Source organism: Panulirus ornatus, chromosome 1, assembly GCF_036320965.1.
Source record: "Panulirus ornatus isolate Po-2019 chromosome 1, ASM3632096v1, whole genome shotgun sequence".
Lineage (NCBI taxonomy): Eukaryota > Metazoa > Arthropoda > Malacostraca > Decapoda > Palinuridae > Panulirus > Panulirus ornatus.
The window spans coordinates 43612662-43626277 of NC_092224.1; the positions used below are offsets into that span (position 1 = coordinate 43612662).

Consider the following 13616-nt stretch of genomic DNA (forward strand, 5'->3'; position numbering starts at 1 on the left):
GCGCTACCTCGTGCACATGCAGGGGGAGGGGGTTGTCATTTCATGTGTGGCGGGGTGGTGACGGGAATGAATAAGGGCAGACAGTATGAATTATGAATACTTCCCACGTATTCCCTGCGTATCGTAGAAGGCGACTAAAAGGGGAGGGAGCAGATGGCTGGAAATCCTCCCCTCTCGTTTTTTTTTTTTTTATTTTCCAAAGGAAGGAACGGAGAGGGGGCCAGGTGGGGATTTTCCCTCTGAGGCCCAGTCCTCTGTTCTTAACGCTACCTCGCAAACGCGGGAAATGGTGAATAGTATGAAAAAAAAAATATATATATATATATATATATATATATATATATATATATATATATATATATATTATTTTATTTTTTTTATTATACTTTGTCGCTGTCTCCCGCGTTTGCGAGGTAGCGCAAGGAAACAGACGAAAGAAATGGCTCAACCCCCCCCCATACACATGTATATACATACATCCACACACGCAAATATACATACCTACACAGCTTTCCATGGTTTACCCCAGACGCTTCACATGCCTTGATTCAATCCACTGACAGCCCGTCAACCCCGGTATACCACATCGCTCCAATTCACTCTATTCCTTGCCCTCCTTTCACCCTCCTGCATATTCAGGCCCCGATCACACAAAATCTTTTTCACTCCATCTTTCCACCTCCAATTTGGTCTCCCTCTTCTCCTCGTTCCCTCCACCTCCGACACATATATCCTCTTGGTCAATCTTTCCTCACTCATTCTCTCCATGTGCCCAGACCACTTCAAAACACCCTCTTCTGCTCTCTCAACCACGCTCTTTTTATTTCCACACATCTCTCTTACCCTTACGTTACTCACTCGATCAAACCACCTCACACCACACATTGTCCTCAAACATCTCATTTCCAGCACATCCATCCTCCTGCGCACAACTCTATCCATAGCCCACGCCTCGCAACCATACAACATTGTTGGAACCACTATTCCTTCAAACATACCCATTTTTGCTTTCTGAGATAATGTTCTCAACTTCCACACATTCTTCAAGGCCCCCAGAATTTTCGCCCCCTCCCCCACCCTATGATCCACTTCCGCTTCCATGGTTCCATCCGCTGCCAGATCCACTCCCAGATATCTAAAACACTTCACTTCCTCCAGTTTTTCTCCATGCAAACTCACCTCCCAATTGACTTGACCCTCAACCCTACTGTACCTAATAACCTTGCTCTTATTCACATTTACTCTCAGCTTTCTTCTTTCACACACTTTACCAAACTCAGTCACCAGCTTCTGCAGTTTCTCACATGAATCAGCCACCAGCGCTGTATCATCAGCGAACAACAACTGACTCACTTCCCAAGCTCTCTCATCCCCAACAGACTTCATACTTGCCCCTCTTTCCAAAACTCTTGCATTTACCTTCCTAACAACCCCATCCATAAACAAATTAAACAACCATGGAGACATCACACACCCCTGCCGCAAACCTACATTCACTGAGAACCAATCACTTTCCTCTCTTCCTACACGTACACATGCCTTACATCCTCGATAAAAACTTTTCACTGCTTCTAACAACTTTCCTCCCACACCATATATTCTTAATACCTTCCACAGAGTATCTCTATCAACTCTATCATATGCCTTCTCCAGATCCATAAATGCTACATACAAATCCATTTGCTTTTCTAAGTATTTCTCACATACATTCTTCAAAGCAAACACCTGATCCACACATCCTCTACCACTTCTGAAACCACACTGGTCTTCCCCAATCTGATGCTCTGTACATGCCTTCACCCTCTCAATCAACACCCTCCCATATAATTTACCAGGAATACTCAACAAACTTATACCTCTGTAATTTGAGCACTCACTCTTATCCCCTTTGCCTTTGTACAATGGCACTATGCACGCATTCCGCCAATCCTCAGGCACCTCACCATGAGTCATACATACATTAAATAACCTTACCAACCAGTCAACAATACAGTCACCCCCTTTTTTAATAAATTCCACTGCAATACCATCCAAACCTGCTGCCTTGCCGGCTTTCATCTTCCGCAAAGCTTTCACTACCTCTTCTCTGTTTACCAAATCATTTTCCCTAACCCTCTCACTTTGCACACCACCTCGACCAAAACACCCTATATCTGCCACTCTATCATCAAACACATTCAACAAACCTTCAAAATACTCACTCCATCTCCTTCTCACATCACCACTACTTGTTATTACCTCCCCATTTGTGCCCTTCACTGAAGTTCCCATTTGCTCCCTTGTCTTACGCACTTTATTTACCTCCTTCCAGAACATCTTTTTATTCTCCCTAAAATTTAATGATACTCTCTCACCCCAACTCTCATTTGCCCTTTTTTTCACCTCTTGCACCTTTCTCTTGACCTCCTGTCTCTTTCTTTTATACATCTCCCACTCAGTTGCATTTTTTCCCTGCAAAAATCGTCCAAATATATATGTGTGTGTGTGTGTGTGTCTATGTGTATATATATGTATACGTTGAGATGTATAAGTATGTGCATGTGTGTGTGTGGACATGTATGTATATACGTGTATGTGGGTCGGTTGGGCCATTCTTTTGTCTGTTTCCTTGCGCTACCTCATTAACATGGGAGACAGCGACAAAGTATAATAAAATGAAATATATATGATATTTTTCAAAGCAAACACCTGATCGATGCATCCTTTACCACTTCTGAAACCACACTGCTCTTCCCCAATCTGATGCTCTGTACATGCCCTTACCTTCTCAGTCAATACCCTCCATATATTTTCCCGGGAATACTCAACAAACTTATACCTCTGTAATCTCACCTTTATCTCCTTTGCCTTTGTAATGGCATTATCCATGCATTCTGCCAATCCTCATGCACTTCATCATTCATGCATACATTGAATATCCTTATTAACCAATCAACAACACACTCACCCCTTTTTGATAAATTCCACTGCAATAACATCCAAACCCGCCACCTTGCCGGCTTTCATCTTCTGCAAAGCTTTCACTACCTCTTGTCTGTTTGCCAAACCATTCTCCCTGACTCTCTCACTTTGCACACCACCCTGACCAAAACACCCTATACCAGCCATTCTATTGTTAAACACATTCAACACACCTTCAAAATATTCACTCCATCTCCACACTTCATCACTACTTGTAATAACCTCCCCAAGTGGGGAACTGATAGCAGGTACTGAAGGAGTGAGAAGGAGATGGAGTGAGTATTTTGGAGGTTTGTTGAATGTGTTGATGATAGAGTGGCAGATATAGGATTTTTGTGTTGAGGTTGTGTATGATGTGAGAGGGTCAGGAAGAATGATTTGGTGAAGAGAGAAGAGGTAATGAAAGCTCTGGGGAAGGAAGATGAAATCTCAAAAGGCAGCAAGTTTGGATGGTGTTGCAGTGGAATATATGAAAAGAGGGGGTGAATGTTTTGTTGATTGGTTGGCTAGGATATTCAGTGTATGTATGGACTATGGTGAAATGCCTGAGGATTGATGGAATGCATGCATAGTGCCATTGTCAAGGGGATAAAGGTGAGTGTTCAATCTACAGAGGCATAAGTTGAGTATTCCTGGGAAATTTTTTGGGAGGGTATTGATTTAGAGGGTGAAAGCATGTACAGAGCATTAGATTGGGGAAGGCAGTGTGGTTTCCTAAGTGGGAGAGGATGTGTGGATCAAGTGTTTGCTTTGAAGAATGTATGGGAGAAATACTTGGAAAAATAAATGGACTTGTATGTAGCATTTATGGATCTGGAGAAGGCATATGATAGGGTAGATAGAGAAGCTTTGTGGAAGGTTTTAAGAGTATATGGTGTGGGAGGTAAGTTTCTAGAAGCGGTGAAAAGTGTTTACCAAGGATGTAAGGCATGTGTAAGAGTAGGAAAGTGATTGTTTCTAGTGAATGTTGGTTTGCAGCAGGGGTATGTGATGTCCTCATGGTTGTTTAATTTGTTTATGGCTGGGGTGGTTAGGGAGGGAAGTGCAAGAGTTTTGGAGAGAGGGGTGAGAGGGCCTGGGAAGTGAGTCAGCTTTTTGTTCGGTAATGATACAGCTGTATTGGCTGATTTGTGTGAGAAACTGGAGAGGTTGGTGACCGAGTTTGGAAAAGTGTGTGAAAGGAGAATGTTGAGAGTAAATGTGAATAAGAGCAAGTTTATTAGGTTCAGTAGGGTTGAGAGACAAATTGATTTGGATGTAAGTTTGAATGGAGAAAAACTGGAGGAATTGAAGTGTTTTTGATATCTGGGAGTAGACTTAGCAGTGGATGGAACCATGGAAACGGAAGCGAGTCACAGGGTGTGGGAGTGGGTGAAGGTTCTGAGAGCGATGAAGAATGTGTGGAAGGAGAGAACATTATCTCAGATAGCAAAAATAGGTATGTTTGAAGGAATAGTTGTTCGAACAATGTTATATCGTTGTGAGGCATTGGCTATAGATAGGGCTGTATGGAAGAGGGTGGATGTGTTGGAAATGAAATGTTTGAGGACAATATATGGTGTGAGGTGGTTTGATCGAATAAGTAATGTAAGGGTAAGAGAGATGTGTGGTAATAAAAAGAGTATGGTTGAGAGAGCAGAAGAGGGTGTGTTGAAATTGTTTGGACATATGGAGAGAATGAGTGAGGAAAGATTGACGAAGAGGATATATATGTCAGAGTTGGAGGAAACAAGAAGTGGGAGAACAAATTGGAGATGAAAGGATGGAGTGAGAAAGCTTTTGAGCAATCGGGGCTTAAACAAGAAAGGAAGGTGAGAGGCGTGGAAGGAATAGAGTTATTTGGAATGATGTGGTGTACTGGGGTCGACGTGCTGTCAATCCTCAACCAGGGCATGTGAAGCATCTTGGGTAAACCATGGAAAGGTCTGTGGGGCCTTGATGTGGAAGATGAGCTATGGTTTCGGTGCATTACACATGACAGCTAGAGACTAAGCGTGAACTAATGTGGCCTTATTGTCTGTATTCCTGGCACTTCCTTGCTAAAACAGGGGATAGCAATGCTGTTTTCCTGTGGGGCAGGGTAGCGACAGGAATGGATGAAGGCATGCAAGTGTGAATATGTACTTGTGTATGTATGTAATGTCTGCATTTGTGCATGTATATGTATGTTTATGTTCATATGTATATGTATGTATATTTTGATATGTGTATGGGTGTTTATGCATATATATGTGTATATTAGTGGTTGGGCTGTTCTTCGTTTGTTTACTGGTAATACCTTGCTACTGCAGGAAACGGTATTTATGTATAGATGATGAATTATATATTATTTTTATTTTTTATTATTATACTTTGTCGCTGTCTCATGCATTAGCGAGGGAGCGCTAGGAAACAGATGAAAGAATGGCCCAACCCACCCACATACAGATATATATACATACTTGTCCACACACGCACATATACCTATACATTTCAACATATATATATTATTATTATTATTATTTTGCTTTGTCGCTGTCTCCCGCGTTTGCGAGGTAGCACAAGGAAACAGACGAAAGAAATGGCCCAACCCACCCCCATACACGATGTATATACATACACGTCCACACACTCAAATATACATACCTGTACATCTCAATGTACACATATATATACACACACAGACACGTACATATATACCCATGCACATAATTCACACTGTCTGCCTTTATTCATTCCCATCGCCACCTCGCCACACATGGAATACCATCCCCCTCCCCCCTCATGTGTGCGAGGTAGCACTAGGAAAAGACAACAAAGGCCCCATTCATTCACACTCAGTCTCTAGCTGTCATGCAATAATGCCCGAAACCACAGCTCCCTTTCCACATCCAGGCCCCACACAACTTTCCATGGTTTACCCCAGATGCTTCACATGCCCTGATTCAATCCCCTGACAGCACGTCAACCCCAGCATACCACATCGATCCAATTCACTCTATTCCTTGCCCTCCTTTCACCCTCCTGCATGTTCGGACCCCAATCACACAAAATCTTTTTCACTCCATCTTTCCACCTCCAATTTTTGCTTTCCGAGGTAATGTTCTCGACTTCCACACATTCTTCAAGGCTCCCAGGATTTTTGCCCCCTCCCCCACCCTATGATTCACTTCCGCTTCCATGGTTCCATCCGCTGCCAGATCCACTCCCAGATATCTAAAACACTTCACTTCCTCCAGTTTTTCTGCATTCAAACTTACCTCCCAATTGACTTGACCCTCAACCCTACTGTACCTAATAACCTTGCTCTTATTCACATTTACTCTTAACTTTCTTCTTTCACACACTTTACCAAACTCAGTCACCAGCTTCTGCAGTTTCTCACATGAATCAGCCACCAGCGCTGTATCATCAGCGAACAACAACTGACTCACTTCCCAAGCTCTCTCATTCACAACAGACTTCATACTTGCCCCTCTTTCCAAAACTCTTGCATTCACCTCCCTAACAACCCCATCCATAAACAAATTAAACAGCCATGGAGACATCACACACCCCTGCTGCAAACCTACATTCACTGAGAACCAATCACTTTCCTCTCTTCCTACACGTACACATGCCTTACATCCTCAATAAAAAATTTTCACTGCTTCTAACAACTTGCCTCCCACATCATATATTCTTAATACCTTCCACAGAGCATCTCTATCAACTTATCATATGCCTTCTCCAGATCCATAAATGCTACATACAAATCCATTTGCTTTTGTAAGTATTTCTCACATACATTCTTCAAAGCAAACACCTGATCCACACATCCTCTACCACTTCTGAAACCACAATGCTCTTCCCCAATCTGATGCTCTGTACATGCCTTCACCCTCTCAATCAATACCCTCCCATATAATTTACCAGGAATACTCAACAAACTTATACCTCTGTAATTTGAGCACTCACTCTTATGCCCTTTGCCTTCGTACAATGGCACTATGCACACATTCCGCCAATCCTCAGGCACCTCACCATGAGTCATATATACATTAGATAACCTTACCAACCAGTCAACAATACAGTCACCCCCTTTTTTAACAAATTCCACTGCAATACCATCCAAAGCTGCTGCCTTGCCGGCTTTCATCTTCCGCAAAGCTTTTACTACCTCTTCTCTGTTTACCAAATCATTTTCCCTAACCTTCTCACTTTGCACACAACCTCGACCAAAACACCTTATATCTGCCACTCTATCATCAAATACATTCAACAAACCTTCAAAACTCCATCTCCTTCTCACATCACCACTACTTGTTATCACCTCCCCATTTGTGCCCTTCACTGAAGTTCCCATTTGCTCCCTTGTCTTACGCATTTTATTTACCTCCTTCCAGAACATCTTTTTATTCTCCCTAAAATTTAATGATACTCTCTCACCCAACTCTCATTTGCCCTCTTTTTCACCTCTTGCACCTTTCTCTTGACCTCCTGTCTCTTTCTTTTATACATATCCCACTCAATTGCATTTTTTCCATGCAAAAATCGTCCAAATGCCTCTCTCTTCTCTTTCACTAGTAATCTTACTTCTTCATCCCACCACTCACTACCCTTTCTAATCAACCCACCTCCCACTCTTCTCATGCCACAAGCATCTTTTGCGCAATCCATCACTGATTCCCTAAATACATCCCATTCCTCCCCCACTCCCCTTACTTCCATTGTTCTCACCTTTTTCCATTCTGTACTCAGTCTCTCCTGGTACTTCCTCACACAAGTCTCCTTCCCAAGCTCACTTACTCTCACCACCCTCTTCACCCCATCATTCACTCTTCTTTTTTGAAAACCCATACAAATCTTCACCTTAGCCTCCACAAGATAATGATCAGACATCCCTCCAGTTGCACCTCTCAGCACATTAACATCCAAAAGTCTCTCTTTCGCGCGCCTGTCAATTAGCACGTAATCCAATAACGCTCTCTGGCCATCTCTCCTACTTACATACGTATACTTATGTATATCTCGCTTTTTAAACCAGGTATTCCCAATCATCAGTCCTTTTTCAGCACTTAAATCTACAAGCTCTTCACCATTTCCATTTACAACACTGAACACCCCATGTATACCAATTATTCCCTCAACTGCCACATTACTCACCTTTGCATTCAAATCACCCATCACTATAACCCGGTCTCGTGCATCAAAACCATTAACACACTATTTCAGCTGTTCCCAAAACACTTGCCTCTCATGATCTTTCTTCTCATGCCCAGGTGCATATGCACCAATAATCACCCATCTCTCTCCATCAACTTTCAGTTTTACCCATATTAATTGAGAATTTACTTTCTTACATTCTATCACATACTCCCACAACTCCTGTTTCAGGAGTAGTGCTACTCCTTCCCTTGCTCTTGTCCTCTCACTAACCCCTGACTTTACTCCCAAGACATTCCCAAACCACTCTTCCCCTTGAGCTTCGTTTCACTCAGAGCCAAAACATCCAGGTTCCTTTCCTCAAACATACTACCTGTCTCTCCTTTTTTCACATCTTGGTTACATCCACACACATTTAGACACCCCAGTCTGAGCCTTCGAGGAGGATGAGTACTCCCCGCGTGACTCCTTCTTCTGTTTCCCATTTTAGAAAGTCAAAAATACAAGGAGGGGAGGATTTCTGGCCCCCCGCTCCCGTCCCCTCTAGTCGCCTTCTACGACATGCGAGGAATGCGTGGAAAGTATTCTTTCACCCCTATCCCCAGGGATAATATATATATATATATATATATATATATATATATATATATATATATATATATATATATATATACACACATACATATGCACATATACACACATACACACATATACATATATATACATATGAAAAATGTCAGAAATAATTTAGAAAACTGAAACTTCTAGCTTGAAATGAATATATATATATATATATATATATATATATATATATATATATATATATATATATATATATATATATATATATATATATGCTATGTATGTGTTTTGAATTTGACATTATACTGTTATTTTCATTTTAGTAATAAAATGAAAACTTTTTAGAATGATGCCTTACATATTTTAAACATACTTATTTAATGTATTCACTTAAAACCTCATAATTTTGTACAATAAAAGAGTATATCTTATAAACAGCTATGGTAATAATTTGGTAATAAAAATTTCTGAAAACATCTTGAATGGCAAAATTAATATTTTTATAAATGAACAGGATTTTTTCGAACATTAATAAAATGGAGAAATTTGTTATATTTGGTAGAGTATGAATCCACTTGCCTAAAACACCCTGCTTAGAGTGAGCTGTAAGAACATGTGTGAGGGTTTTTTCTCTTCCTTTCCCTTATATATTATTAGGGGAGAAAGAATACTTCCCACGTATTCCCTGCGTGTCGTAGAAGGCGACTAAAAGGGAAGGGAGCGGGGGGCTGGAAATCCTCCCCTCTCGTTTTTTTTTTTTTTTTTTTAATTTTCCAAAAGAAGGAACAGAGAAGAGGTCCAGGTGAGGATATTCCCTCAAAGGCCCAGTCCTCTGTTCTTAACGCTACCTCGCTATCGCGGGAAATAGCGAATAGTATGAAAAAAAAAATATATATATATATATATATATATATATATATATATATATATATATATATATATATATATATATATAAGACCTTGGCCGGTCTTATCATCTCTTGGGTATTGCCTCAAAGGATGTCAGGATTTTAGCACTTAAACCCCTCAAGCAAGATTTGACACAGAACCAAAGCAGTTTATCCTCCTTTGAAGTACGCCAAGTAGGACAGTTTGATGACCATGGGTCTACTGTGTGGCGTGTTTGCTGGAATGTGACAGGCACTATTCTTGCGTCTTCTGGAGATGATGGTTGTGTTCGCCTCTGGAAAGAAGATAGATTTGCATCAGCCTTCACTCCTGCCTGCAGTAGCATGCTTTCTGACATGTTTCATGAGCTCCTCTTCGCAAACGGAACTACCTTGGCCCACCAGTGATGCTACTACGTTTGTGAATCAAGAACCATTGCAACACAAACCTCGCCAGGTGGTAGAGTGTCCCGCAGTGTATCGAGACAGACTTCCCCAGAACTTTTTTTAAAGGGGAAGAAAATGTTTATAGTTGTGTTACTGGAGTGATAGTTTTCATACATGGTGCTTTGACAAGAAAATAGTGAAATTGGAAAAAAAATGTAGCTTAGACATTGAAGCTTATTGATACAGTGGTTAAATTGATGAGAACTACTATTGACGTTTGTGTAAATAAATTAAACATTTCCTTTTTCCATAGCCAGAGGTTGAACCATTATGTGACATTCATTTTTTCTTTTCATTTCAAGCTAGAAGTTTCAGTTTTCTAAATTGTTTCTTACATTTTTCACATGTATATATATGTGTGTGTGTATATGTGCGTGTGTGTGTGTATGTGTATATATATATATGTATATTATCCCTGGGGATGGGGGTGAAAGAGTGCTTCCCACGCGTTCCTCGCGTGTCGTAGAAGGCGACTAGAGGGGACGGGAGCGGGGGGCCAGAAATCCTCCCCTCTTTGTATTTTTTTAACTTTCTAAAATGGGAAACAGAAAAAGGAGTCACGCGGGGAGTGCTCATCCTCCTCGAAGGCTCAGATTGGGGTGCCTAAATGTGTGTGGATGTAACCAAGATGTGAAAAAAGGAGAGATAGGTAGTATGTTTGAGGAAAGGAACATGGATGTTTTGGCTCTGAGTGAAACGAAGCTCAAGGGTAAAGGGGAAGAGTGGTTTGGAAATGTCTGGGGAGTAAAGTCAGGGGTTAGTGAGAGGACAAGAGCAAGGGAAGGAGTAGCAGTACTCCTGAAACAGGAGTTGTGGAAGTATGTGATAGAATGTTAGAAAGTAAATTCTCGATTAATATGGGTAAAACTGAAAGTTGATGGAGAGAGATGGGTGATTATTGGTGCATATGCACCTGGGCATGAGAAGAAAGATCATGAGAGGCAAGTGTTTTGGGAGCAGCTGAATGAGTGTGTTAGTGGTTTTGATGCACGAGACCGGGTTATAGTGTTGGGTGATTTGAATGCAAAGGTGAGTAATGTGGCAGTTGAGGGAATAATTGGTATACATGGGGTGTTCAGTGTTGTAAATGGAAATGGTGAAGAGCTTGTAGATTTATGTGCTGAAAAAGGACTGATGATTGGGAATACCTGGTTTAAAAAGCGAGATATACATAAGTATACTTATGTAAGTAGGAGAGATGGCCAGAGAACGTTATTGGATTACGTGTTAATTGACAGGCGCGCGAAAGAGAGACTTTTGGATGTTAATGTGCTGAGAGGTGCAACTGGAGGGATGTCTTGTGGAGGCTAAGGTGAAGATTTGTATGGGTTTTCAGAAAAGAAGAGTGAATGTTGGGGTGAAGAGGGTGGTGAGAGTAAGTGAGCTTGGGAAGGAGACTTGTGTGAGGAAGTATAGGAGAGACTGAGTACAGAATGGAAAAAGGTGAGAACAATGGAAGTAAGGGGAGTGGGGGAGGAATGGGATGTATTTAGGGAATCAGTGATGGATTGCGCAAAAGATGCTTGTGGTATGAGAAGAGTGGGAGGTGGGTTGATTAGAAAGGGTAGTGAGTGGTGGGATGAAGAAGTAAGAGTATTAGTGAAAGAGAAGAGAGAGGCATTTGGACGATTTTTGCAGGGAAAAAATGCAATTGAGTGGGAGACGTATAAAAGAAAGAGACAGGAGGTCAAGAGAAAGGTGCAAGAGGTGAAAAAAAGGGCAAATGAGAGTTGGGGTGAGAGAGTATCATTAAATTTTAGGGAGAATAAAAAGATGTTCTGGAAGGAGGTAAATAAAGTGTGTAAGACAAGGGAGGAAATGGGAACTTCAATGAAGGGCGCAAATGGGGAGGTGATAACAAGTAGTGGTGATGTGAGAAGGAGATGGAGTGAGTATTTTGAAGGTTTGTTGAATGTGTTTGATGATAGAGTGGCAGATATAGGGTGTTTTGGTCGAGGTGGTGTGCAAAGTGAGAGGGTTAGGGAAAATGATTTGGTGAACAGAGAAGAGGTAGTAAAAGCTTTGCGGAAGATGAAAGCCAGCAAGGCATGAGGTTTGGATGGTATTGCAGTGGAATTTATTAAAAAAGGGGGTGACTGTATTGTTGACTGGTTGGTAAGGTTATTTAATGTATGTATGACTCATGGTGAGGTGCCTGAGGATTGGCGGAATGCGTGCATAGTGCCATTGTACAAAGGCAAAGGGGATAAGAGTGAGTGCTCAAATTACAGAGGTATAAGTTTGTTGAGTATTCCTGGCAAATTATATGGGAGGGTATTGATTGAGAGGGTGAAGGCATGTACAGAGCATCAGATTGGGGAAGAGCAGTGTGGTTTCAGAAGTGGTAGAGGATGTGTGGATCAGGTGTTTGCTTTGAAGAATGTATGTGAGAAATACTTAGAAAAGCAAATGGATTTGTATGTAGCATTTATGGATCTGGAGAAGGCATATGATAGAGTTGATAGAGATGCTCTGTGGAAGGTATTAAGAATATATGGTGTGGGAGGCAAGTTGTTAGAAGCAGTGAAAAGTTTTTATCGAGGATGTAAGGCATGTGTACGTGTAGGAAGAGAGGAAAGTGATTGGTTCTCAGTGAATGTAGGTTTGCGGGAGGGGTGTGTGATGTCTTCATGGTTGTTTAATTTGTTTATGGATGGGGTTGTTAGGGAGGTGAATGCAAGAGTTTTGGAAAGAGGGGCAAGTATGAAGTCTGTTGTTGATGAGAGAGCTTGGGAAGTGAGTCAGTTGTTGTTCGCTGATGATACAGCGCTGGTGGCTGATTCATGTGAGAAACTACAGAAGCTGGTGACTGAGTTTGGTAAAGTGTGTGAAAGAAGAAAGTTAAGAGTAAATGTGAATAAGAGCAAGGTTATTAGGTACAGTAGGGTTGAGGGTCAAGTCAATTGGGAGGTGAGTTTGAATGGAGAAAAACTGGAGGAAGTGAAGTGTTTTAGATATCTGGGAGTGGATCTGGCAGCGGATGGAACCATGGAAGCGGAAGTGGATCATAGGGTGGGGGAGGGGGCAAAAATTCTGGGAGCCTTGAAGAATGTGTGGAAGTCGAGAACATTATCTCGGAAAGCAAAAATGGGTATGTTTGAAGGAATAGTGGTTCCAACAATGTTGTATGGTTGCGAGGCGTGGACTATGGATAGAGTTGTGCGCAGGAGGATGGATGTGCTGGAAATGAGATGTTTGAGGACAATGTGTGGTGTGAGGTGGTTTGATCGAGTAAGTAACGTAAGGGTAAGAGAGATGTGTGGAAATAAAAAGAGCGTGGTTGAGAGAGCAGAAGAGGGTGTTTTGAAATGGTTTGGTCGCATGGAGAGAATGAGTGAGGAAAGATTGACCAAGAGGATATATGTGTCGGAGGTGGAGGGAACGAGGAGAAGAGGGAGACCAAATTGGAGGTGGAAAGATGGAGTGAAAAAGATTTTGTGTGATCGGGGCCTGAACATGCAGGAGGGTGAAAGGAGGGCAAGGAATAGAGTGAATTGGAGTGATGTGGTATACCGGGGTTGACGTGCTGTCAGTGGATTGAATCAAGGCATGTGAAGCGTCTGGGGTAAACCATGGAAAGCTGTGTAGGTATGTATATTTGCCTGTGTGGATGTA

At 41.6% G+C, this 13616-nt stretch overlaps 1 protein-coding gene across 1 annotated transcript in view; it reads left to right on the forward strand.

Annotated features, from left to right (window-relative positions):
- Positions 1 to 13616, forward strand: part of LOC139748802 (uncharacterized) — a 248409-nt gene that overhangs the window by 208927 nt on the left and 25866 nt on the right. The window lies entirely within an intron of this gene.